Source organism: Phoca vitulina, unplaced genomic scaffold, assembly GCF_004348235.1.
Source record: "Phoca vitulina isolate PV1807 unplaced genomic scaffold, GSC_HSeal_1.0 scaffold5, whole genome shotgun sequence".
Taxonomy (NCBI): Eukaryota; Metazoa; Chordata; class Mammalia; order Carnivora; family Phocidae; genus Phoca; species Phoca vitulina.
This window is the reverse complement of record NW_022589708.1, coordinates 41,683,972-41,709,646: the sequence shown is the minus strand read 5'-3', so window position 1 is coordinate 41,709,646 and position 25,675 is coordinate 41,683,972.

Below are 25,675 nucleotides of genomic sequence, written 5' to 3'. Positions count from 1 at the left end.
ATTTTTTGATGTTGATGCCATGTGTCCACCAATGCAAGTTTCTAGAGATGCATGTAAAATAAGTCAGATTCCCTGCTTTGAGAATATCCATAATAATGAGAGGTACAGAAAAGTTAATACACATTTGCCAAAGAATGTAAGTGTTAAAACCTAAGGATGCATAATTTGCTATTTGAAAAATGAGCGCAAGCAGTTATTATCCTTGGGTAGCAGAGAGGATAGAAATTAGAAATATTGCTCAAGGCTATGTGCTGTTGTTAGAAACTTGTAAGCTTCTTACGGGGAAAGGAATAGATCTTGTTAGGATTTGTGTCCCCATGGCCTGTCACGGTGCTAAACACACAGTAGATGTTCAACATAGGTTTGTTATTTAAGGAGATTATGGTTCAGATTGTAGAGAAGAAACTAATGTTAATTGATTGTTTTCCAAGTGCTGACACATCTCACACATTGCTGAATCCAATAATCGTATATGGAAAAGAAGACACCCATTATTTTAAGGAAGATTTATAAGCTCAGAAATTAAGTGACTTGCCCCCCCCAGGTGCACCTAATAATTAAAAGACAGATTCAGAAGTTTTGTAATTGTTTGGAAAATTAAACTATATCTAATTCCAAAAATTATGTTGTGTCTGTTTTTTTAGAGTATAATAATTTTTAAAACATATATTATTTTATGGTAACTTAAAATGTTTAACTTTCTCAGAATTGCATACATTTCTTCTCCTCTCCGTGGAAAGGACACCTCCTTGGTGGAAAATCAATTCCAAGTTTAAAATTGATACTTTATATTCAGCTTATTATCACCAACTGAGAGAAATTTGTCAACCATTGCTCTCTTCAGTTTGCATGAAACAAATATTTTTATTTAAAAAATATAAAATTAAATTTCTATCAAAATCCCTGAAGATTTTGATTTGCCTTTCCTTAAAGTGCACTTTCTTACAATTGATAAATTCTGAGGGATACCTACATACTTACCTCAGTGAATCTCTGAAATTACTTTTTGTGGCATTTAGTCATGAAATAAATCATGAAGAATTATCTAGGATGAATAATAACAGCAGGTAGAACAGTATGAAAAATTCCAGGATTGTGAGAAATAGCATATTATGAGAACTGAATAATAATGAATGTCAGGGAATAGAAGACATAAGGGAATGATGCCAATTGATAAATACTTATTGGCTTCTACCATATGCCAAGCAATTACCTGAGTACCAGAGATCTGGTCAGAGAACGAAGAGACTGCATACAGCCTATATATGTATATGTATACATGTATAGGTGTCTATATAAAGATATCAATTGGCACTCAAAAAATTAAAATCCATTTTGGAGTTAATTAGAAAATTTTTTGAAAGAATGCTTTTTGGAACAAAACACTAAGGAGTTGGGCAAAATAAATGAAATGATTCAGAAAAGGCTTCATGAAACATATGAGTTTAGAACTTGGTTTTTTTTGTTGTCATGATGATAAATTGCCCAAGCAATTGGAAGATCATTACAGTCAAGAAAAGTCATATGACATAAGGTGTAAAAGTAATGTGAAAATTATATAACAGGGCAATGAGGTAACTGGCCTAGTTAGTCGTGTTGCAAGGTATGAAATGAGTTTGGAAATTTATGTATGTGAAACAAAGGTATTTCCTTCCCTTCACTTACTTGTCTTTGTAATTTTTAAAGCTGAACATATTCTAGTATTTTTAGTAAAAACAACTAAATAATTAATTCTAGTATGAAGCTATTTCATGGTAAATATGAGAAAATACCATGTCTCATATGACAATATGAGAAACAATATGTTTCTCTTCACAGAGAACTTTATTCCACATAATATTAACCTTCATAGCAGGGTCTATAAAGCCAGAGTAACAGCTTGGTGATATAAATTTTCTAAAATATAAATTCGCAGATTACACTATCCAAACATACATGCTTGCATATATAGTGTATTTCAACACAGATATTTTAAGGAAAAAGTTTATTATATTAAAAAGATCAAAAATAAATCTGCAGTATCATAGATAAGAACAGTATAGTTTCTCTTACTATAATTCTCTATATATCTGCTTCTCTATTTCTATTCTCACTCTGATTTTAATGCATAACGCCTTAGGTGCTTTCTGCTTTCTCTTTTATTACATTAGTCATGCCTCAATCAATTTGATGTTACCAAAATTAACATTCAGAAAGCTGAGTTTTCTGAACACATTCTTTTTGATGTGAATAATTTCTGTTTTTATATGATTCAAAATTATTGTCTTTGTTATAAAATTTTATAATCTAATTTTCTATAATTGTGATTCATGCTTTCCTTTAGAAGAAAATCATTGATTTCCACACTAAAAAAATTACATCAACAGTTAGGTATATTTTCCCAGCTGCATTATCACTACTTTGGGTTTATGAAATAAAAACAGTGACTTTTTACTTTTAATTGATTTCAAATAGCCAAAAGTATCTTTTTGATTTTTTGGGAAAATAATATTCAGTGCATTTCTTTCTTTGTTTAGGTATAGAATTAATTCTTTGTTCCTTGCTGTTAAAGTTATTTCTAGGTTTACTTAATAATCTTAAAGTTTAAATGTTTTTTCCTTAATGATGCCGACATTGGACAATTATGTTGTAAAATTGTTTTTGGTCTTCTTGTCTTTTAGGTTTCTGGTAGAAATATATTATTATTATTTTTGAATCTTGGTAGAGGAATATAACTTATACTACAAGAACTTTGAAGGCATTCTCTCTCTTTTTTTTTACTCACCTCTATTCTTTTGTTGAGTGAATAATCATGTACCAAAACTGTATAATAATGAGCTGTAACTGATGCTTCTCTCACCTTAGTTTAGGGAACTATGGAAAATAACTGTTTGCAACCCTTTGAATTACAGTTAGGAGAGAGCTTATCAGACATTCTCTTATGGAAGCGTAATGAACATGGTGGGAAAAACTACACTTAAGTTTCAAGATCACTGTACCACAGACAAGTTATGTGACTTTTTGTGCCTGTGTTTCATAAATGAAATGATAAATGAGATGTACATGGAACTTAATAAGTAATACATGAATATTGTTTTCATCTTTCCATAACAATATAAATAAGTTAAAGGGCCTATTTCCTCACTAGTTAATATAGGAGGAGAATGAAATTTTACCAATTTTATGTAATGCCTACTACATATCAGGCAATGTGCTAAGATTTTCACATTTTCAATAAAAGGTAAAGAATTCCAAGTCTACCCGATCTTGGGGTCATGTGTTCAAGCCCCACCTTGAGCATAGAGCCCACTAAAAAGAAATTTAAAGAAATGAATAATAAGGATGACACAATATGTCAAAATATGGTACATACTATGAAGCAAAACAAAGTTGGTTAAATCGATAATAAGTGATAATGGGGGCAGAGGGGTTGTTATTTTATCTCAAAGGGTATAGAAACTTGAAGGCAGCGATCCACTAGGGTACTTGGGGAAATGCCTTCCAGATAGACATAACAGCACATGTAGAGGCCTTTAGGCAAGACATGCTTAGAATTTTAAAAGAGAAACAAGAAGGATTTTGTAGTTTAAACAGTCAATGAGGTGAGTATAGAAAGGAATTGATCAGATATGTAGCTAGGTCTGGATCATGTAGCACCTTGTAGGCCAGGTCAAGAATTTTGAAATTTGTCTGAGTGAAGTGGGAAGTAATAAGATGATTTTAAGCAGAAAAGTTGGAAAAATGATATTCCAAGAACATATATATATATATATATATATATATATCTTTCACTATTTCCCCTTATTTTACGTTTTAAATCATTATAATACACTTATCAAACCAGGAAATTAACATCATTACAGTATTATTAACTATTCACACATATTATTCAAATTTTACCAATTGTCCCAATAATGTACTTTCTTTTGATCTAGGATCTAACTCAGGACTTCACATTGCTCACAGATCCTTAGTCCCCTTCAGTGTGGGACAGTCCCTCAATTTTGTCTTTCACAGCCTTGACACATTGGAAAAGTTCTGGCTGATTATTTCATAGAATATCCCCTGATACGGATCTATGTGATGTGTCCTTGGGTTAGAGTGAATTTGTGCAAAGTTGACAGGAATGTATGAGAAGTGATGCTTTGTTCTTCTCAGGGTATTATGAGCAAGTACATAATGTTGATATTACCTACCACTTTTTATTGGTAATATTAGCAATTTTTTGGGATGGTACCTCACAAGATTCTCTGCTGTAAATTTCTAGATTCCATGGCTAATTAATCACTATCTTGTGTGGAGATAATTTGAGGCTATGAACATATTCTATTTATCATTATACATTTTACCCACCCAGTTTAACATCCCTCAATAATTCTTGCCTGCAACAATTATAACTGTGGTAGTTGCCAAATTGTGATTTTTCTATGTCCATCATTCTTTCCACATTCATTAATTTGAATTCTACTATAAGGAAGAACTCGTTCTTCATTAATTCATTTGCTTCATTATTTGTATATACTCATGGATATTTACTTTATTCTATGCATTATAATCCTGTAGCAATGTTGTTTATTTTATTGTTCAAAATCGCCCTTATTTGGTCATTGAGAGATCCTTCCTAGTGACTCCTATAATCTTTTGATATGCTCCCGTCATTTTTTAAAGCCATTCCTTACTTTCTGGTACCCCAAGATATTCCAGGCTTACCTGGATAGGACTTTCCTGGCCACAGCCCCAGAATTTATCCAAGAAGCTTGCTTTTTGTTTTTTTTATTGGGATATGATATTTAGAAACCAGTATCTAAGTGCTAGATGTTCTCATTAATTGCAGGATGCCATTTTTTTGTAATGCCCCTTAATGGACAGAGGTAGAAAATACATGCATAAACAGACATGCACAAATTTGCTTCCATTTCTATATCTATTTAAGAAAAGAAAGATTGGTGTAACTGATGTGTCGTCTGTGGACACAAGAGTGAAATGAAATAAGGTTAAAATAACCAGGGGCTCGGTAACACATGGTCTTATGCACCATGACAAATCTAGATTTTAAGAGTAATGGGAAGCCATTGAAGGGGGTAAAGCAAGTGAAACATGTGATTCATATTAACAAAAGATGATTCTACCTATGAAAAGAGGATTAGAGTCAGGATCTACTGAGAAATGAGATTTAAAATAAGTAAAGGGCAAAAAAGAATAAATGAGATGAAAAAATAGTAGGAATGGGATGTAGAGGAGCTGAGGCACCACATTTTTTTCCACATAAGACAATATATACCCATAACCAATGTTTAGTTACTGATGTAACTGTAAACTTGGCATTGTAGCTTGACTTGATCTTTGCAGGTATTATGTCATTTGTAAGATCAGTTAAATACAGTCATAGAATATTTTGTTAAATATATTAGCGGTTAACTTTGTGATTTACAGAAGATTATTTTCTTTAAACCAGTATTAAATTTTCTAGAAATGATTTCTCTCTCGGTTATTTTTAACTTTAGAGTTCTTTGATTCTTTTTCTCTTTTCTTTCAGTAAATATTTAACCATGAAATTAAATGTGTTTCTTTTTTTTTTTTTAAGATTTTATTTATTTATTTGACAGAGACACAGCGAGAGAAGGAACACAAGCAGGGAGAGTGGGAGAGGGAGAAGCAGAACCCCTGCTGAGCAGGGAGCCTGAACCGGGGCTCGATCCCAGGACCCCAGGATCATGACCTGAGCTAAAGTCAGACGCTTAACAACTGAGCCACCCAGGCACCCCTTAAATTTGTTTCTATCAAGAAAACAATCACAAAGAAAATCCCCAGTGGGTGCAAACCAGGCACATTTCCATCTTGGAACTTTGCACTTGCTGTTCTGTCTGCTTAGCCCCATTCTCACAGTTATCCACCCAACTCACTCTCACCTTTTCTTCCAATCCTTGCTTAAATGGTGTGTCCCCAGAAAGGCCTTCCTTATCCACCTCATTAAAAACTAACTTGCCACTACTTAAGTTATATTTGCTTATTTGTTTATTCATTTTTTTTGCCATACTACACTGCAAGTAAACTCCATGAAGGCCATTTTTTCTCCATGTCCAGAATCTACAAGGGTACCTCATATATGTGTGTGTGTGTGTGTGTGTGTGTGCTGAATGAATAAAAACTGTTTTGTAAAGTTAAAGAAAAAAAGAACATCTTGCTTAGAAATACATACACATGCGATAAAAGTTTTTGGCATACTTAGTCCATTGTGAGAATGTGCTCATTTATTTTACTGCCCTTAGTGGCTTAGTTTTTATAACATTAAGCAATAGGAGTATAATTTTACAACCACTTTTGCTGGAATGCATCAATACCAGGTGAAATAACTAACTGTACTATTCGGAATTTTCTTTTGAGGGAAATATTTTTCTTGAGATATTTGACAGACTTGACCTTTGACAATCAGCAGCATACTGCCTCAAATAAGTGGTGATTATGTCTGACTTATTATCATGTTTCAGAATCTCTGTTATACCATTTCACTACAAATTTTCAACATCTTAGGGAAAACAAAGAGGTTTGAGCTCCAAAAATTATGATTAACATAATACCCTTCAAATCCTGGGTCACCTACACAGGCTTCCTTAAAGTTTAGCTCCACTAATTAACTCCAACTTATTTTACATACAAACCCACAACCCTTTCACATGGTGGAAATAAAAATATTAATCTGTTAAAGGCCAAGAAGTGACATTATAGAAATGCTTTGGAAGTAATAAAAATAACTTGCAACATAATTCTGAGGAAGTTATAGGCTCTGAAAGTGCACCATCCAATGTCCTTACTCACTCACGTGGCCTGATATGCGTACAGAACTGAAGATTCATATGCCACCTATCATCCCTAATGTGCCTAAGGAATCTCTCAATTATTGAAGTAAATGGTGGAGTTTAGGTAGTCTCAGGGACTGTTTAAAATATTTATTACGTACCCTGGATTCTCACAGCCTAATATATAGGACATTTTTACAATGATTTGTATAAACTTTAAAATATGTGTCACCTGGATTTTTAAAATGTGGCTAATGATGAAATAGTGTATTATAATTGCAAAGGCATCAAACATAAAGAAAATAATGCTAATTTACTAACATTATATACTCATAAAGTCATGAAATTGGCATTTTAAATGGCAGTGGTGGCATTTTTGCAAATATGCAGCACCAATAATGGTTTTGATAAAAAGGTTAGGAGTAGAGAATGTTATTCTGTCAATTATATTGGAAAAACTAGCAGTTGCAAACTTTCAAATCAATAATAGACTGGAATTCATGATATACTATGAAAGGTTCTTATAACTTTTAATCTTTAATTTATTCATGTCAGTTTGATGTTCTTAATTTAAAAAAATTATGATCGTGTTTCAATAATTGAAAATTAAGTACTAAATCTTTCACATTTATTCCTGGTCCCTCAAAATATTCTTAATGTACTAACCTCACACAGCTTAAAATATAATCACCCGTTTCCTGAAGATTTTATTTATTTTTAAATAAACATTAAGGGAATGTTTAAAAAATTGTCTTGAAGAGAAGAAAACATGGTCTTTCAAAGTGCTTATTTCCTTCTTATGATTCAACTGTTTGTACTCAGAAATGTTCTTGATTTTCCAAGTATCTCACTGAAACATTCATTGCTTTAATTTTTTTTGTTGTTGAAAATATATTCATGTATAAACCAGACTTATGGAATATCCATTCTCAAACTGACACCAAAAAATAACCAAAGTTGTCAGAAGCCATTCTTCTCAACTTTCCCTTCTTAGTACGTGTATTCTGACCTCTTCACACAAAGGGAGAGGCTTTGAGCATGTGCAATTCAAATTTGTACTTAGGATTTTAAAATGGCCAATTTATCTGGTAGTAACTATTAATCAAGGACATGATTTTTATATGCCAGTGATGTCAAAGTAGACTCCCTAATATTACAGAAGCCATGTTCAGACAGCAGCTGGGAGACAAGCAGTAATTGAACATATTTAAAAATCCACCCCATGTACTGAACAGATTTCAATGTCTGCTGTGTTTAAGGTCCACTGGGTTGTGAAATGGCTGCTTCATTCACACAGATGTTAATATCTCCAGGCTCTTCTCTAGCTTTGTAACTTCTCATTTACATATCTGCAGTAAGTTTGGTGTTCATAAAGTGAGATACAGCTCCTTGTCACTACTCTTTGTTATAATAAAGCATGTTTGAGACAAAATACTAGCGACTGTAATTACAGCTCATTAAGGCTTAAGAAGAAAAATAATAAGGAACATAGCAATAGGTATTCAGTCACCAGTGCTTCATTAGTTCTTTTACTGTTTGAATACCTGAAGCTGATGAATATAAATTACTTGTGAAAATGTGGTTGAAAAAGTTTTAAACTCTTATCTTTATTTTACCCTGTATAAACAGTGTATCAGGTGATAATTCTTCTAGAGTGCATCCTTGTTTTTGATGGGCTTAGCATATTTTTCATATAGATATGTATGTGGAGCCATTCCCCAAGCTATTTAAAAATCATTTGATCAAGTAAGATCAGGGTTAAAAAGCCGGAATATAGCTATTTTTATTTCACATTTAGGGACAATGTTGCCTCTTCTGAAGAGGGTGAATATACTACTACGTGAACTGTATCCCCTGCCACGCAGCTGATATCCTTCAATTAAATCTATTGTCTTTACGTATTATTTTGCTACAGTGCCCCTACTCCAGTAAACCTAAACATTCCTCGACAGTGAGCTGCTCAATCCTGGCATTCATCAGGATACCCTTGATTATTTTCTCATCTCAAATACTAATAATAGTGCTACTTTGGGTCTTGGCTTTGCAGCACTGTGTGCTTAGAGTACGCTACAGTCTACTTTGTCCTGCATTAGGTCTTCAGTTTCCTTAGGAGTACTTTGCCAACTTGTTTATATATTCCTATTTTAAAAAAATTCTTATGAACATGATTTACATGTTCCTAATTTTGATATTTTATGTATCATATAAATTATCCTTCCACATTTGTATGTAGTACTCAATAGGAATTATCTTTTATTAGATTTTGAGAACGTAGAGAAAACACTTCTCCCTACATTGAAAAGTTTATGAAAGAATAGAAAATAATAATATTTTAAGTATTTCCTTAAAGATATATCTAATTTAATTGGTCATCTCCAACTGTGAATCTGTATGTGTATATATATTGAATATATATATGTGTGTGTGTGTATATGTGTCTGAGAACAATTATATTTCATTTTCTTTATAAAATTACCAATTTGGAAAACACTTCTATTATACTATATCTTTAATTATCATAACCATATTTAATCTTTTAATTCAAGTTATAGTTCAAATGCATACCATTAAAATATATGCATGTCCTTAAAATGCATATACTTAATGCATATAAATCTACTTAATTATATACTATTAATACAAATGCACACAATGTGTATACTTAAAATATACGCATATACTTTTAAAAATGCATGCTTTAGGAGCACCTGGGTGGCTCAGTCATTTAAGTGTCTGCCTTTGGCTCAGGTCATGATCCCAGGGTCCTGGGATTGAGCCTTGTGTTAGGCTCCCTGCTCAGCAGGGAGTCTGCTTCTCCCTCTCCCTTTGCCCCTCCCCCTGCTCACATGCTCTCTCTCTCTCAAATAAATAAATAAAATCTTTTTTTAAAAAACTGTATATTATATACTTAAAAGATAGACTTCAAATGCATATACGTAAAAAGACCTGATTTAATACACAGTTTTCCATTTATCATGGTAATACCAACTTAATTTATATTTAGTATTGATGAAGTGTTTGTGATAGTTTTCCAGCATTGGCTTATATAAAGGACACCATAAGCATAAATTTTATGTTTTCTGGCTATTCCATAGACTATTACATAAGCTGACTTGTAGTTTATAAGAAAATTAAGTGTTCTATTACTCTTGAACAACAAATATAAATATTATACCATCTTTGCCCTGAGAATCCTCTCTGATCTTGATCTCTTAAGTAACATACTTCATTATATAAACAAAAGCTAAATCTGAAATAGCTTGGGCCAAAAATAGACAGGGATTAAACAACGAAGCTGAGGTAAGGGCAATGAAGATGGGCCTCAGAGTATAAAATGACTAGCCAGATCCTAACTCTGTGACCCTAGCCTAGTTATCAAATCTGTATCCCTTGCAACACAATTCTGATAACTAGGCCTCTAATTTCTCTTAGCTTAAGTCCTGTTTTACCGAATACCACAATTCAGTATTACTCTTAATAACTGTCACACAGTTTAGCCAAAACATGAAGTCTGAAGAAAAAGTCCCCAAAGCTGCCTTCATTTCAGATGCCACTTGTAATTTGGGGGGTCCCCAGAGCCACTATCATTTCAGACTAGCTAGCTACAAATTCAGAGTTCTCCTCAACCATCCTTAGGTTTAATAATTCACTAAAGAGACAGAACTCAGAAAAGTGCTGTGTCTAATGATTATAATCTTATTATAGTAAAAGAATACAAATTAGAATGAGCTAAATGAAGAGATGCGTAAAGTGAACTCTGGGAGGTATCCAAATGTGAAGCTTCCATTATCTTCAAGGATGCTTTACACTTCTAAGCATCAGTGTGTGGCAATATGTATGAAGCATTTCCAATATGAGAGCCTCACTGGAACTTCAACTTGAGGCTTTTATGGAGGCTTCATTAAGTAGATATTGACTCATTACCCACCTGGTTGAATTCAATCTCTGATGCCCCCACCTTCCCCAGAGGTCTCTCCTGTGGCCCAAGACCCATCCTCTAGTCCCAAGGTTATTCTGTCTTGTGTGGCCAGCTGTCATCAATTTCATCTCCCTTGCATAACTATTGAGGAGTCCGTCATGAGTCAGATTGTTAACATGAACTATCAGGTGTGGTCAGAGGGACCTTCCATGAATAACAGACACTCCCATCACTTGGGAAAGCCAAAGGTTTAGAGCTTATGTCCCAGGAACTGGGACAATGGCTAGACCTTTACTCGGAGGTTAAATTCCTTAGTATAAAATGATCCGACCAAGAACCAAAATCAGAGCCTGATCTCCCACTTAACTAGACTCCTCACTGCTTTGGTCAACCACAATGTTAGCCCCATGTTAGTCTGTCTACCCAAATCACAGACTCGCCCATGCCCAGCATTGTATGAGTATGTTCCATCTACGCTCAATACTCTATGGGAAGTCAAGCTTTTTTTTTTTAACAATTTAAATGATAAACATAGTTGATAGATATAGATGATAGATTATCTCTCCTATTTTAGCTAAAAACACACAAAAAATTTACTTTAAAATTCACATAAATTGGGGCACCTGGGTGGCTTAGTCAGTTGCGCATGCGACTCTTGATTTTGGCTCAGGTCATAATCTCAGGGTCATGAGGTTGAGCCCCGAGTCAGGCTCCATGGGAGGATAAACAGGTATAGTTTACATTACATTCACCAAAAACAATAGAATAGGCCTAGTGGAACCAGCTAGACCAAGTCTGCAAATATACCCTCCAGTGTTACTGGTTTGCTTAAAGGAATACGCTATATCTTGGATAATGTTAGTTATAATAATGGGGTGACAATTATGAATCAGACAGTTCACTGGGAATATCTGATTCATAATTGCCACCCCATAATTATATACATACATATATATACATATATGTATGTATGTAAATGTTATGTCATTTAAGGCACATAGTCTAGAAAGCAGAATAGTAGGTTTGTTGTGGTTTGTTAAGTAATAGATACTGACTTTTGTGTAGTCCTTACTTAGCTTTGATGCCTTTATATGTGTGTACTACCTTAAAATACATTTCTATTTGAGATTGTTTACTTATTCCCCATAGTTTCCGTGATAAAGACTAACCTCCTTACCATGCAGTAGACTGTTAGTCTATTCCAATATACTTTCTTGCAGTACTTCTCCCCGATACTTCCCCATCCCATTAATGTCGGTGTTGACTTTGTGACCTGCTCAATAAAATATGAGAGGGAATGACATGTGTCACTGCAGCACAGAAGTTTTAAGAGCCAACATACCCTCTGCCAATTTCCTGCTTCCAGGACTACCAGCAGCCCTCCAGATAAAGGCTGCTCCATCAGCTGGAACCCAAAGTTAAGATGACAAGGGACAGAGCTGCAGCTGACCTGTAAGAGCTATGTAACATAAATGAAAATTTAACCTCTGCTGTGTTAAGCTGCAGAAATTCTGATATTGTTTGCTCCTGAAGCATAAATCTAGCTGATTCTGAGAGACACATTTTGACTTCTGATTTTGGTCATGATCTGGTATGTTACTTCTCCAGTCACTACAATATATCGTCAGTAGTTCTTTCCACGTTATCAATCAATATTTTGTAACTCAAACCATTCTCAGTATTACAGCCAATGAAATCAATTTGAAAGACAAGTTTGACCATTTTGTGACTCTAATAATTCAGAAACTTCCTATTATTCCTAGGTTAGAGTATTTCTCATGGTCTATCCCTTCCTTACGCACATCTGACACCTGATCATTCACCAGCAGCCCCGGGTTCCTCTGCTCCAACAACAATGGCTCTCTTACTTCTTTGATCACTCCCTACACCCTCCATTATGTCACGGGAACATTGTCTAACATCTGCCTGGCATGAGTGCCCCACTTCTATTTGGTATTCTCCTACTCTGCTTTCGGATCTCACCTAAGTCATCACTTCTCAGGGAAGCACTCAAACTTCCTGAACAGAATGAGAAATCTTAATCACTTCTGAAGTCACAAAACTGAACAGTAAAATTGATGGAATGATATGAGCTGTAGCTAGGTACTCAAATTGGAAATGAAGATTATCATTCTATTTATGTTAGTCTCATTTATGTGTATTTTTTAATGTATTGGATCACAATGGTGTATCACATATTGTTCAGAATGATTTATATATTCTGACTCCAATCCTTTTTTATTTTCTTTAAGATTTTATTTTTATTTATTTGACAGAGAGAGAGACAGCCAGAGAGGGAACACAAGCAGGGGGAGCAGGAGAGGGAGAAGCAGGCCTCCCGCAGAGCAGGGAGCCCGATGCGGGGCTCGATCCCACAACCCTGGGATCATGACCTGAGCCGAAGGCAGACGCTTAACGACTGAGCCACCCGGGCGCCCCCTAACTCCAATCCTTAAAAAAATCCTTTCTCTGTGTCAAAATTTCCTTTGCAGTATAACAGACATTTGAGGAAACCAAACAGAGCTTATTTTGTGGATAAGTTTACTGTTTTATTTTCCTCAATGAAAGCCAGAGGGAAATTGTGAAATTTGTAATTATCCTCTTATTGAATGACTTAGATCTTAAAAATTGAATACTGCTATTTAAATGTTTTAGTTTGATTCATTAGTCTCTGCTTTGAATCTTTGTGATATTTTATGCCAATAAAATTCAAGTGGTATTTCAAGGGAGATGCCTACCTTAGTTCAGAAGAGGTCATTAGGATGGATGGCCTCAGGTGTCTAAGTAAGCTGGTTTCTTTCTAGATCCACTATTGCTGCTTTGATTTGTGTTCTACTGAGAATTTATCTCCATCCCAAACTTCTGCAGTCTACAGATGTATCATAGTGTTTCATACTGTGTATCAGTGCAATTAAAATGAACTAGGCACCTAAAAGAGACATATCTGTGTCATCTTTGCTTAGAATTCAATCTTGACATTTTAACACTGATTTAACATAATTTAAAAATAAAAATAGGTCATTTATTTAAATAATTCAACTGAAAATTCAGTTATCCTTTAGTGACCAGATCAATTAATATAAAGCACTCTCCTATGCTGATGTGGCTAATTGTCTCTTTGTAGGGTTTATTAATAATTCAAATGACAATTTTTCTGTGTTAGTACTGAGAATGTACTTTTCTTTTAGTGGTCAGACATGAGTATAAGGTTACTATAGATACATGAAAAACACAAACAGAACCCCAATTAAATTACTGGATGCTAACAAAGAAAAGACCAAGAAAATATTTATTCTCTTATACCTGAGGCAATAGTTTACATGAAAGCAAGAATTTTGTCTGTTATAAATGTTACTATTTAAGGGTAGCCTGGGTGGCTCAGTCGGTTAAGTGTGTTAAGTGTCTGCGTTCAGCTCAGGTCATGATGCCAGGGTGCTGGGATTGAGCCCCATGGGGCTTCCTGCTCAGCAGGGAGTCTGCCTCTCCCTCTGCCCCTCCCCCTGTGCATGCTCGCTCTCTCTCTCAAATAAATGAATAAAATCTTTCCAAAAAAATAATAAATAAATAAATAAAAGGTTGCTACTTAAAAAAGGTAACTATATGAGGCATATTAGTTAGCTTAATTGTGGTAATTATTTTACAGTATACTTGTATATCAAATCATCATGTTGTACATCTTAAATATTTTTTATCTGTTAATTATATTTCAATAAAGCTGGAAAAAAATGTCACCATTGCATATCCAGGGTTTAGCATCATACCTAGCATATAATAGTGACTTGATAAATATTTAATAAATAAGATAACAAATAGTTTATAAAACCTAGTATATTGACTTGCCCAAGAAACTAAAATATTATACACAGAATCCACAATTTTTAATATTGTGTCCAGTTGATATATAAATGAAAATACCATAAACATGGAAATGCAAGTAAAATATGAAAGATACCTAAATTATATGCAAAGGCTTTTTATAGTTTGAAGGATTTTTTTATTAACAATTCTAATTTTCAATAATATGTATTTAAAATTTATCTGTGTCTTAGAATGACTTGGTCCCATATGCTGTAAGCTCTTTTTATTACTTAGTAAAACATTAAAAATATGGGTTTGGGTCACTGAAATCCTAATTTTCCTTTCAATTCCTGAAGCATTGGTATGATCAATTAAATATCAAAATGAAGGCAGAGACTACTGAAATATACTTTTATTGTGATTTTCTACATATAGGACATTTTTATGCATTTTGAAAGTAATGACATTTTAAAAATTTCCTAATCTCAAATATGTTGGGCAATTCTTAGGTATGATTCTTCCTGCATGGGAATATCAGGAGTAAACTACACCATGCAAGCTTTACAGTTACTAGAAAAGTATATTTGTTTCATATATCTACAGTGAAACACATATATGAATGTCATAACTTTCCTTTTTCTTCCTCTTCTATCTCCAGGCACCTTCTCAATTAAAATATGAAGTAATTATCAAACAAAAATTTAAAATGATAAGAAGCATGCTAAATTATTTCATTTTAGATAATAAAGGCAAATATTAGCTTTGAATTACTTATTAAGAAGAAATGATTACATTGCCTTAGAGTTTTAAAGCAGAGAACATTGCTTCCTTGAATAAGAATGCACACACACACACACACACACTTTCCTTCAGTAATATTCTCTCATTTTTCTCTACTTTCACCTGAAATCTTTATTGCTTGAGTTATTCTAAATTTTTCTCTTACACAAATTCTGATTGCAGCCATTATATACAAATGGCCTGGATTTCCATTGTGACGATAAAGATTAGGGCAAGCCAAATATATCAGAGGTATAGTTGTCCAGAATTTTTGTGATAACAATGCACAAATGGTATGTGTATGATAATTAAGACAATTGAACAATGTAGAGATGTGTATTGACTGGTATTTCTTAAATTGATTTTCTAAACAAACATTCCGTGTATTTTTGTGAGATCACGATGAGGTAACAGGTTCTTTTATTTCTAATGGTGACATGAATATCTGATAACATCTTGAAGTGGTGGTCCAAAAGTTATGAAAAGAAGCAATATCGAAAAATCTAGCTTATGCTCATATTCAAGTAATACACTATCTGTTTCTGGAAATGAAAGATCTAAATTTTTATTTGTTGTGCTGTTTTTCTTTATTCATCTTACTAGCTCTACTTTCCATTTGTAAATAAGACATTCCATGTCATTACTTTAGTAGTAACATAGTGAACCTCTATGACAAGCTTAATTTGTGTATCATCATGTATTCCAATGCATCACTTCCCTTTAATCACTTCATTATATCTGGGACTATTTCTCTATCTCTGTGTGTAAACAGATGGAAACCTTATGGGGAACCCATCCTCACTTTCAAACAAAGCTGCTTATTTATATTAAAAATTTCCAATATATTCTGCTTACAGTTGGATGCCTACCACATTACAGAAGATCTTTAATAAGGATATTTCAAATTTATTTCAAACATTTTTAGTGATGTCGCAAAGAAAGTATCGCCAAATAACCAAGGTTCCCTTGCATTATCTTCTAATTCTTTTTCTTTTTTTTTTTTTTTTTTGTTAGCTATTCAGCTAGACAAATAGAAATCTGGCAAGCCTCCTTCAAAACATATGCCCTTAATTTTATATACATGATTATAATTCATTTAATCCTTAATAAGCATGTATGTTTAGCTCTTTACTACATTCTAGTCCATGAAAAATTAATTTAAGAAAATAGCCAGAGAGCAATGTGATTGGGTTTTCTCAAAAACAGACTCTGAGAAAAGAATGTAAATGCATATAGTTTGTTTTGAAATTGCATGAAACACAGTTAGGGAGGTGAAGAAGTGGGGAATAAAGCCAGTAAAAGAAGAGAGTTAGAAAACGAATGTTATTAATCCCATAGGGAAATCCTGGGAAATGCTGTAAAACTGTTGAGGTGTGAGGGGTCTGGGTATTTAGGTACTTGGGTGGGCCGGGAGGTAAAAGATCGAGAAGGTGAGGGATGGAGGGAGAACTTGGTTGGAGAGCGGGAGATGGAAATTCACACGCACCTTTTGTCCTTCTGACCTCTAGGCAGAGCAGCCATCTAGTGTTCTAGAAAGAACAGAGATAGAGAGATGGGTGCACTGGCTGAAGTGGGCTCAGAGGGTTATGGACAGGGCATTTACTTCATCTCCTACAGGCCAACTGGTGTCTTCAATATGTGTGTTTGTATTAGAAGCGCTCCTCTGGGTACTGACAGAGAACCTAAAAGCTGGAAAGACAGACTCCATTAGTCTGGGAGTTAAGACATCCAAATTCTGGTTCCACATGGATGACTATAGGAGGCTTTGATGTTCTTATTTGTATGTAATCTGTGTTTCTGAGATACTGTTATTCTTGATCCATAGACATTCATAAATGGAAACGAAGCAGAACTTAGATGATGTTTTCTGCATTGTGAGAACTCGAGTTACCTTCACACCTCTGCCAAATCACTCTTTGGTCATCTAAGTGGTGTTTCACAAGTTGGCATACTCTGTTCTCCTTTCCAGCTCCATCTCACAAGGGTGATACCTTACACTATATTCTGAACTGAAAGTGGCAAATACAATGCCAGTGGCCACTGGAAAAGGGATGCTGCTGTTGGCACCTTGCTAATGCTTATGAATGATCCTGTAAAATTGTGGAAGGCCTACATTAAAAGTGGAACCATGAGCCTTCTCCTGCTGCCTTGCTGTTGGCTTAAATAATAAGAATCTGAGGTTCTCCATATCCCAAGATACACTTTCTCTTTTTGTAGGCCTCTTGCCTCACTATATGAGTGTACGGGAACTGGGTCCAAGGGTCATTTGTGTTAAATACAATGTTTTAATTAATATCTCCTAGTCATTCTTCCTTGTCTTCACAGATGTGTATGCCAGTCTCCGAGGATAAAGGTGGACTTAATGTAGAGCCTCTTATTTAGGTTTCCTGATCGGCCCAGTCATTCAATAATACTAAAACATGCTACAATACCAGGATAAACAAAGGTCCAGCAGCTTGCTCTGATTATACTGTGACACTAACATTCTATGTATCTTTAGATGTTTGTGGCCCTGCTTGCACTGTGCCATGAAGTGTGTGCTGGCCTATGTGCATGAGAAGACTGTGGTCTTCTTGCGCCTTAGCTGGGAGAGTGGGGATGTATGCATCAGATATATGTCAGGGATATCCGTCAGGCTGAAAACACCTGAACAGCAATACAGCGAATTAAACGTCATTAGTCTCCAGTATAAAGGTATCATATGTTTTCCAAATGTCAAAACCAAAGTGATATGTGTGTCAGTTTAATGACTATTCAGAATGAACAAACTTGAAAATACCCTTCTGTGAGTTTGCTGCTGACAGTGTATCATGATTGAAAACAGAATGTCTTCTGTTCATGAATTTTGAACATGGATAAATAGTGTGTCCTTATGTTCTCCTTCAACTAAGATGGTGTTGCTGACCTCCCACATTTCATATCCATCATAAGATGAAACCCCATTAGCAAAGTTCACATCAGAATCTGTCCTCGTCAATGCAAGTTTGTCACAAATGATTCCGTTCTCCCTTGTGAGATTGTGAAGGAGTCATTATAAGGAGATGTGTTGGATATACTTAAAGCAATAGTGCGTTGTTGTGATAAACTCATTAGCATTGCTACTACTTCAGGAATTTTTTATATCATCTGTAATATAGGACATATAGATACAAAATCTCATTAAAATCTTCATGGTTATCCAATACTAAGCAATTTATTCCCCTTTGTGCAAAGAAAGGCACATGTGCATGTGCATTTTTGTTTCTGACAAAGAAGATGAATTTTTCCGTATATTTATTTTCCCCATACTTTTCCTTATTTCTTGACCATGCTTATGTGAATGGGAGATCACAGGTTTAGTTGTACCGAACCAGCAAGAGGTGCTTCCAGAAGAGAGAATTTATATTCTCTATTGAGTATCGAAGGGCTTTTTGTTGTTGTTTTTCTTTTTGTTTTTTGTTGTGTTTTGTTTTGTTTTTTGTTTTTTTTAATATCAGAAGAACAGGCCAAAGTGTAACTGACAGATGGAAGCTGGAGTCTTGGAGGGTAAGGCACAAGTTTCATTTAATTTGATCCTATACAGAACAGAGCACAATGCCAAGTGTAATGCTTTCTGATGGATTTTGATTAGTTGTGCTTGGCTAGCTCCTCTTTACATTACTTCAGTTCACACTCATTTTGAAGACTAGATGGAATTTCTTCATAGCAGCGGCATGTTCATTTGGGGCAGGGGGATAATCAGGTCCAGCCGCGGTTTCCCTTTGCTCACTCACATACACAATAACCTGCTTTCCCTGCTGCTTTACAAGAATTATTGGAACATTTCTCCCTACTGCCAGCTGGATCAGTCTCTGTGACTTCCTTATATTTGTTTCTAAATACCGTTTCAAAAATAAATGCATTATTCCTTAGAATACAAAAATAGGATGGGAAGTCACCTTGAGTTTCATTTAGTGCTTCTCTTGTCTTCAGTGTAAAATACATCTGAGCCCTCCCTGAAAATGAGAATCTTATTCCTAATGACCTCAAGGAAAGAAGATTCCATAACCTTTCAAAATTCTATCCTCTATTTATCAAGCTGCGATATTGACTTTATTTAACCTGTTTCTGGAGATTAGGCTTATCTCACCCTATTTTTTTCCCCACTCAGTGAAGATAGGAAAATATGTCTGTGTCTGGGGTTTTCTTTATCTAGCTGGTGTGGTTATTAATGTTTATAAGACTTTTAGATAAATGATATTTAGTCTATTTATTTCTTCCTTTCATTTTCTTTTTTTCAATTATTATTCTATTCTTACGGCAACGAAAACAGCCACTTTTGAATAGCAAGGAAATGGAGTCATCATATTCAACTTAAGTAAAAATTATATTTCCAAGGTTAAGATCACTTGAAAATTTAAAGAATCTAAGCTGTTAGTGTAAAGATTGATACTTAAAGTTTTCTATATTCGATGTGCATTTTTTCTCATAATTTCCTTGAAGTGAGAGATATGGGGAGAAGTTGTTTATTTCGATTTCTAGTTCAAATTTAGCACACACAAAAAGTCCACAAGGAGAATTGACACTAATAGCAATTTGGAAATAGAAATTTGGAGCTGAAGAGGGAGGTCTGGTCTAGACATGCAGATTTGGTACCCTTAACATTGATGTAAAATAGTAGCTCTGTGGACACAGATGAAGATTAAGATTTCTAAACGGAGGTCAATGTCTAATGATATATTGACACTGGTTGGTGATGAAGCACCCCAGATCTTTTGACAGATCCTTCTCTCTCTCTCTCTGTCTCTCTCTGTCTCTGTCTCTCTCTCTCTCACACACACACACACACACACATACATGATTGACCTTCAGACCATCAAGAACTTGGAAGGTCCTTGGGCCAGTTTTGTTTTGTTTTGTTTTGTTTTTTTCTGGTGATTTAGTCTGCATGGAACAGCCTATTCTTATTTTGTATGTAGTATGACCCCTTGTTCTCTATACTCCTTCAAGAACAGAAAAAGTATGATTTTTTTTTTCCATTTTGCTTCAGAAGATCACCATTGATAAAGACAAAATCCTCTGGGTTTTATTACTGTGAATTATGCAATAAAATGTTTGCTATTTGCTCACTTAAATTTGGGTTTAATATTCTGCTTTTCAAGTTCTTGCCTACCTGGCTAAAATTGCTTATGCTTTTGTTGGACTCTAATAAGATGGTGTTTGCTTACTAATGCAGTATATTTGCCTTCATATATGTATTTTCTCCAGATGCAATTTGAGAGTGTAAAACCTCTTACATTTTGCAGGTTGTGAGGTAAAAACCAAAATAATTTTATCCAGGCCATTTTAGAAGGTACAAGAAGGGTGACTTAGAAGCTGTGTAATTTATATTAATTGCAGAGATTTAGGAGTCATAATAGTCTGAGTTCAAATACCAACTTAATGCCATTGTGACTTTGTATCCATCTCCTAACTGATAAACCTCATTTTACTCATCTATTTAACAGATAAAAATGTCATGCCTCATTGATCAGCTGGGGCATTTACAAGAAATATGCAATCCTTGATATATAGTGGATGTTCGATAAATGTGCTTGTGTTGCTGCTTCTATATTCAAACCCTAAGCTTTCTTCCCTCCTCTTCACCTTTATCAATAAAGGGAATCTTCCTCAAAAATGACAATATGGATATATAAATTTCATATGTATGTGTGTGTGTGTTTGGAGAAATTCTAAACTTGAATTTCGTATATGAAGTTATATTATCTATAGATAGAATCTAATGAGCTCAAGAAAATATGGAAGGTAATGATGATATGATATGATAATCTTAACAAATATTTTTTATAACCTACCCAAAATTGATTTTTTCTTGAATTGATTATATTGCTTTCTAATGATTTCTAATTATTAGTAATGACTAATTATATCCTACTCTTTACATATAAATATCACTCAGATACTAAGTAAAGCCTATTAAGAAATTCCTTTTCCTAAAAATAGTGTTCAGTGGCTAAATTTAACTATAATAATAAGCTTGTAAGTAGACAAACTTCATGACAATTTTACCAAAAATCTCCCTTCCAATGATAAAATGGCAACATGGATTCGCTGTACCAATATAGTAAGAAAGCTACCAAATACATCTATCTCCATAATGAGTACCATTTCAATTTTGGTGGAACATATAAGACATAAGAATGATCTTAAGGATAGTCTTAAGTTAAATTATTTTCCCAGAGTCAGAGACAACAGGTGCCCACCAGTATACCAAGAAGCAACATTGTAATGTTGACCTTGTCTCTATGGTTATTCTGACACTGACAAACATACGATTGTCTCTTCCTCAGTTGCACTCTATGAGCAATGATTAAAGTTAGTATTACTGTTTTCTTATAGGACAAGACCCGACCCTGATATTTACCTTTCCTGCATTTCATAATCTTTTTTGTTGTTATTGCCCTTGTTTTGTTGTTTTTAAACATTTTGTATTTTCTGATGGACTTTATCCCCATCTTTGTTAATCTTGCTTCATTCTTAATCTTTTTGCCTATTTGCTTTAGATTCCAGTATGTCCATTTCTTCCTCATTACTATAAGGCACATCTTGCTTTTTCCAATCGATTTCCCCAACTGGTCAATTAAATAAGAGTCTCACTCCCTCACTCCACTACTCAGCCTGACTAATCTCATTATGTACAAATGAGGTAATGGTGTGATTGGCTAAAATGGCAGGGAAACTTGCCTCTTATATATCAGGCATGATTCTGATCAATCAGAATTATAAGAAGTAATAATGAATACAGGCACCATTGCTAGAGTGCATATGAGTACCTGAAGTAACACTACAAGAAGTTGCCTTGCCTAGAAATTTTGAATGCAGGTGTGTTTGACTGCAGTGATGGTGCCTTAAGGGAAAAGTAGAAATGATTTTGTGCCTGTGTTTGTAAACAAGCTTCTTAAAACATTCTTTAAACACATCTTTCAAATAAAATGGCAACATATTCTGGTTTATTAACATATTAAGAAAAATAGGAGTGCGTTCCATCTCCAAGTGACTTTCCACACACTGTGGTAAAAACCTATACATTGTGAAATGTGAGGTACACCAAATCTCCTCCATCTTATCAACATCTCTCTTTTGGACTTCTAAAATATATACTACATAAATTCACTTTCAAAATTGAAGGCACTGGGGGTGCCTGGGTGGCTCAGTCGTTAGGCGTCTGCCTTCGGCTCAGGTCATGATCCCAGAGTCCTGGGATCAAGCCACGCATCGGGCTCCCTGCTCCACGGGGAAGCCTGCTTTTCCCTCTCCTACTCCCCCTGCTTGTGTTCCCTCTCTCGCTGTGTCTGTCTGTCAAATAAATAAAATCTTAAAAAAAAAAAAAAAAAATTGAAGGCACTGAATATGCCTGTTATCTAAGGGATTATATAATTAACAAACATTAACTTTTTTGGAGTGAGTATAATAAATAAAGTGATCTATTAGCTCTGTGTCCCTGATGTCAAGAAAACTGTATATATACGATACTACATTTTGAGAAGCAAAAAGACAAGAAGCAAAAGGAAAATACTGAAATATTAGGATATTCTTAAGACATATATCACAGACCAAAGAAGGAGCCAGATCACAAACATGAGATAACAAAAATAATAATAATGCTTTAATCATTGAATATTGTTTCTTACTATGTGCTTTATAGGTAACAAATCTTAATTTAATCCTCACAACTTCTTCAGGTAATATCACTGACACCAGTTTTATAGATAATAAAGTATAATGAGACACGATCTCAGGAAGATAAAAACAATATGCTAAAGGCATTTTGCTTTACTCTTAGTGATATTAGAAGCATTGGGCCCATCAAAACAAAGGGGTGGCATCATTTGGTTTGTGTTACGTCAGAGTCACTCTGGCTAAGGTTAAGAATAGAATGAAAGGGGAAAGGAAGAAGCTGGAAACCATTAGGAGGCCACTGTGATAATCTGGGGGCAAGAGAAGAGAGTGGCTTGAATGAAGATGGTAGCAGGTGTGGTGTTGAAAAGTGGACAGATTTGGAAAGTGCTTTGGAGATAAAGCCTATAAGATATGTTGATAGAATGAATGTGGGCTCTGAGGGAAAGGGATGTATTCAGAATGTCAACTGAGGTTTTTATTTAAAGCAACTGAGGCTGGCCTTGTCGGTAACTGAGAAAGGGAAGATTGTAGGAAGAGCAGTTTGACAGGGAAGGGAGAATGGGAGCTGAATTCTGGACATGTCAAGTTTGAGATGTCCGTTAGACAAAGAAATGAGTATGTTATATAGACAATTATGTACTTAAGACTGGAGTGATCAGGGCAGAGCTTAATGCTAGTGATACCAAATTGTTATAAGCATATATGGTCATTTAAAACCTTGAGAATGGAAGAAATCAACAAATTTTTTTAGACAGGGAGGGATGAGAGAAATCAAAAAGGTGACAAAGAGTAATCATCAAGAAAGAAGGAAGACAATGCAAGCATATGTCTCCAAACGCCATGTGAAGGCATAATTTTAGCAGAAGGGAGAGATCACATATTCCTGGTCAGTCGAATAAGGTGAAGACAGAGAATTAACTACTGGATTTGGCAACATGAAGGTCACTGGAAACCCTGACGAGCATTTTTTGACAAAGTAATGAATATGAGTGCTTGATTTGATTGATTCAAAGAGAATGGAGGAAAAGTACTCAGAGACATTATACAAAGCAAAGCAATTTCAAGAATTGTTTTCTGTAATAAGAAAAAAATAGTTTAGTAGCTAAATGGAGGAACAACGTCAAAGAGACTTTTTAAAAAAACAGTGGAGATATAACAGAATGTTTTCATGTTGTTAGGAAAGATAGAAAAAGTTGCTGAGAATTCCTTGAGCCATGTCCTTTAATTGGAAGAGGTTATGGGATCTCTTGTGTAGAAGGGATTGTCTTTTGGTTGATAGCTGGAAAAGTACTTGAGCAGTAAAAGAGGCAGAGATGGGGATTTGGTGATGGGGAGCTGTGGAAGTTGTCTTCAGATTGTTTTGGTCTTCTTAGTAAGATTGGAATAAAGATCATCGTTTACAAATGAGAACAGAGAGGGAGTTTTTGGAGGTCTGAAAATTGAGGGGCAATTCCATTATGTCCTCCTAAATGTTAGAGATCATGATTTTAAAGTGAGACTGATCAACATGATTTCCTCCAGCCACGATTGGTGGTGAAGGGTTAGGACGGAAGTAAGCCGGGATGTGCACTGAACCAGTGTTGGTGTCTCCGGCCTAAAAAATATGATAAATGGGAGAGGGTCAGGAGAGTTGAACGTGTTTTACTAAAATAGCCATTTAATCTGTTTTCAGAGGGAACTGAGAACATGATATGGGTGAAGGGAAATGGAAAGTTAACAGGGACAATAGATTGTAACTCTTGGTGTGGTTAAAATTACATAATTACATTCATCTCTTCTTTAATTGAAATCAGCTTGAAACAAGGAAATGTGACATATGTTTGACAACCAAACATTTATTAAATATATATTTGTAAACAAATAAGCCCATCATATAACTGAATAAAAAAGTTACTTTACATTATTTTCTCCAATTCAAAAATTCCTTATTAATTATTTTTAGAGAACAAAGCCTATTTCCCTATCCAATACAAGATTTTGCTTATAAGATGAATAACTGCTATTATATAAATAAAAATATTTCAAAATGAGGTAAAATAAATAGAAAAAGTAAATAATAACTACTCTTATGATATATTAAGCAACTAGATTGGGGATAAAGATGTGATAGAATTTATTGTACCTAGTTCAATAATATTCAATATTGCTTAGTTCTGGTTATGTGGACATTACAAATGGCAGGTAAGAAACTCACTCCCAAGGATGCATACTGATGGTCATTTGTAGAGTGACATCAATGCCAATGTCTTATATCTGTGCTATCTCTTAAAATTCATGAAGTACTTCCATAATTGCTTCTCATGAGAACACCATGTATTAAGCAGCATAGTCATACAACCCCGTCTTACAAATTATTCTTTTTAGATTCAGAGAGATTGAATTACTGCCTAAGATCATATAGATAAAATTATAGCAAATTTAAATCTAATGTTCTAAACTCTAGTTTGTCGTACGAATAATATCTCTTTAGCAATATTTGTGAGTAGATCGATTAAAGCATATCTTTTCCACCAGAAAAAGAATTTAATGCTCCAAATTTTCCAATACTGTACATACACATTCATACATACACAGACACGCACAACATCTTGAATGAGTACTTGCTAGAATAAAACATGGAGTTTGAAAGCCCTTCTAGATATTGATCAATACACTATTCATATACTTTTTCCCAAGTAGTGAAAATGTGTTTTTGAAATTATACACTCTTCTCCAGAAGGACCCAAATAATGACATGGATAATGACATGTAGTGGAAAGAAAAG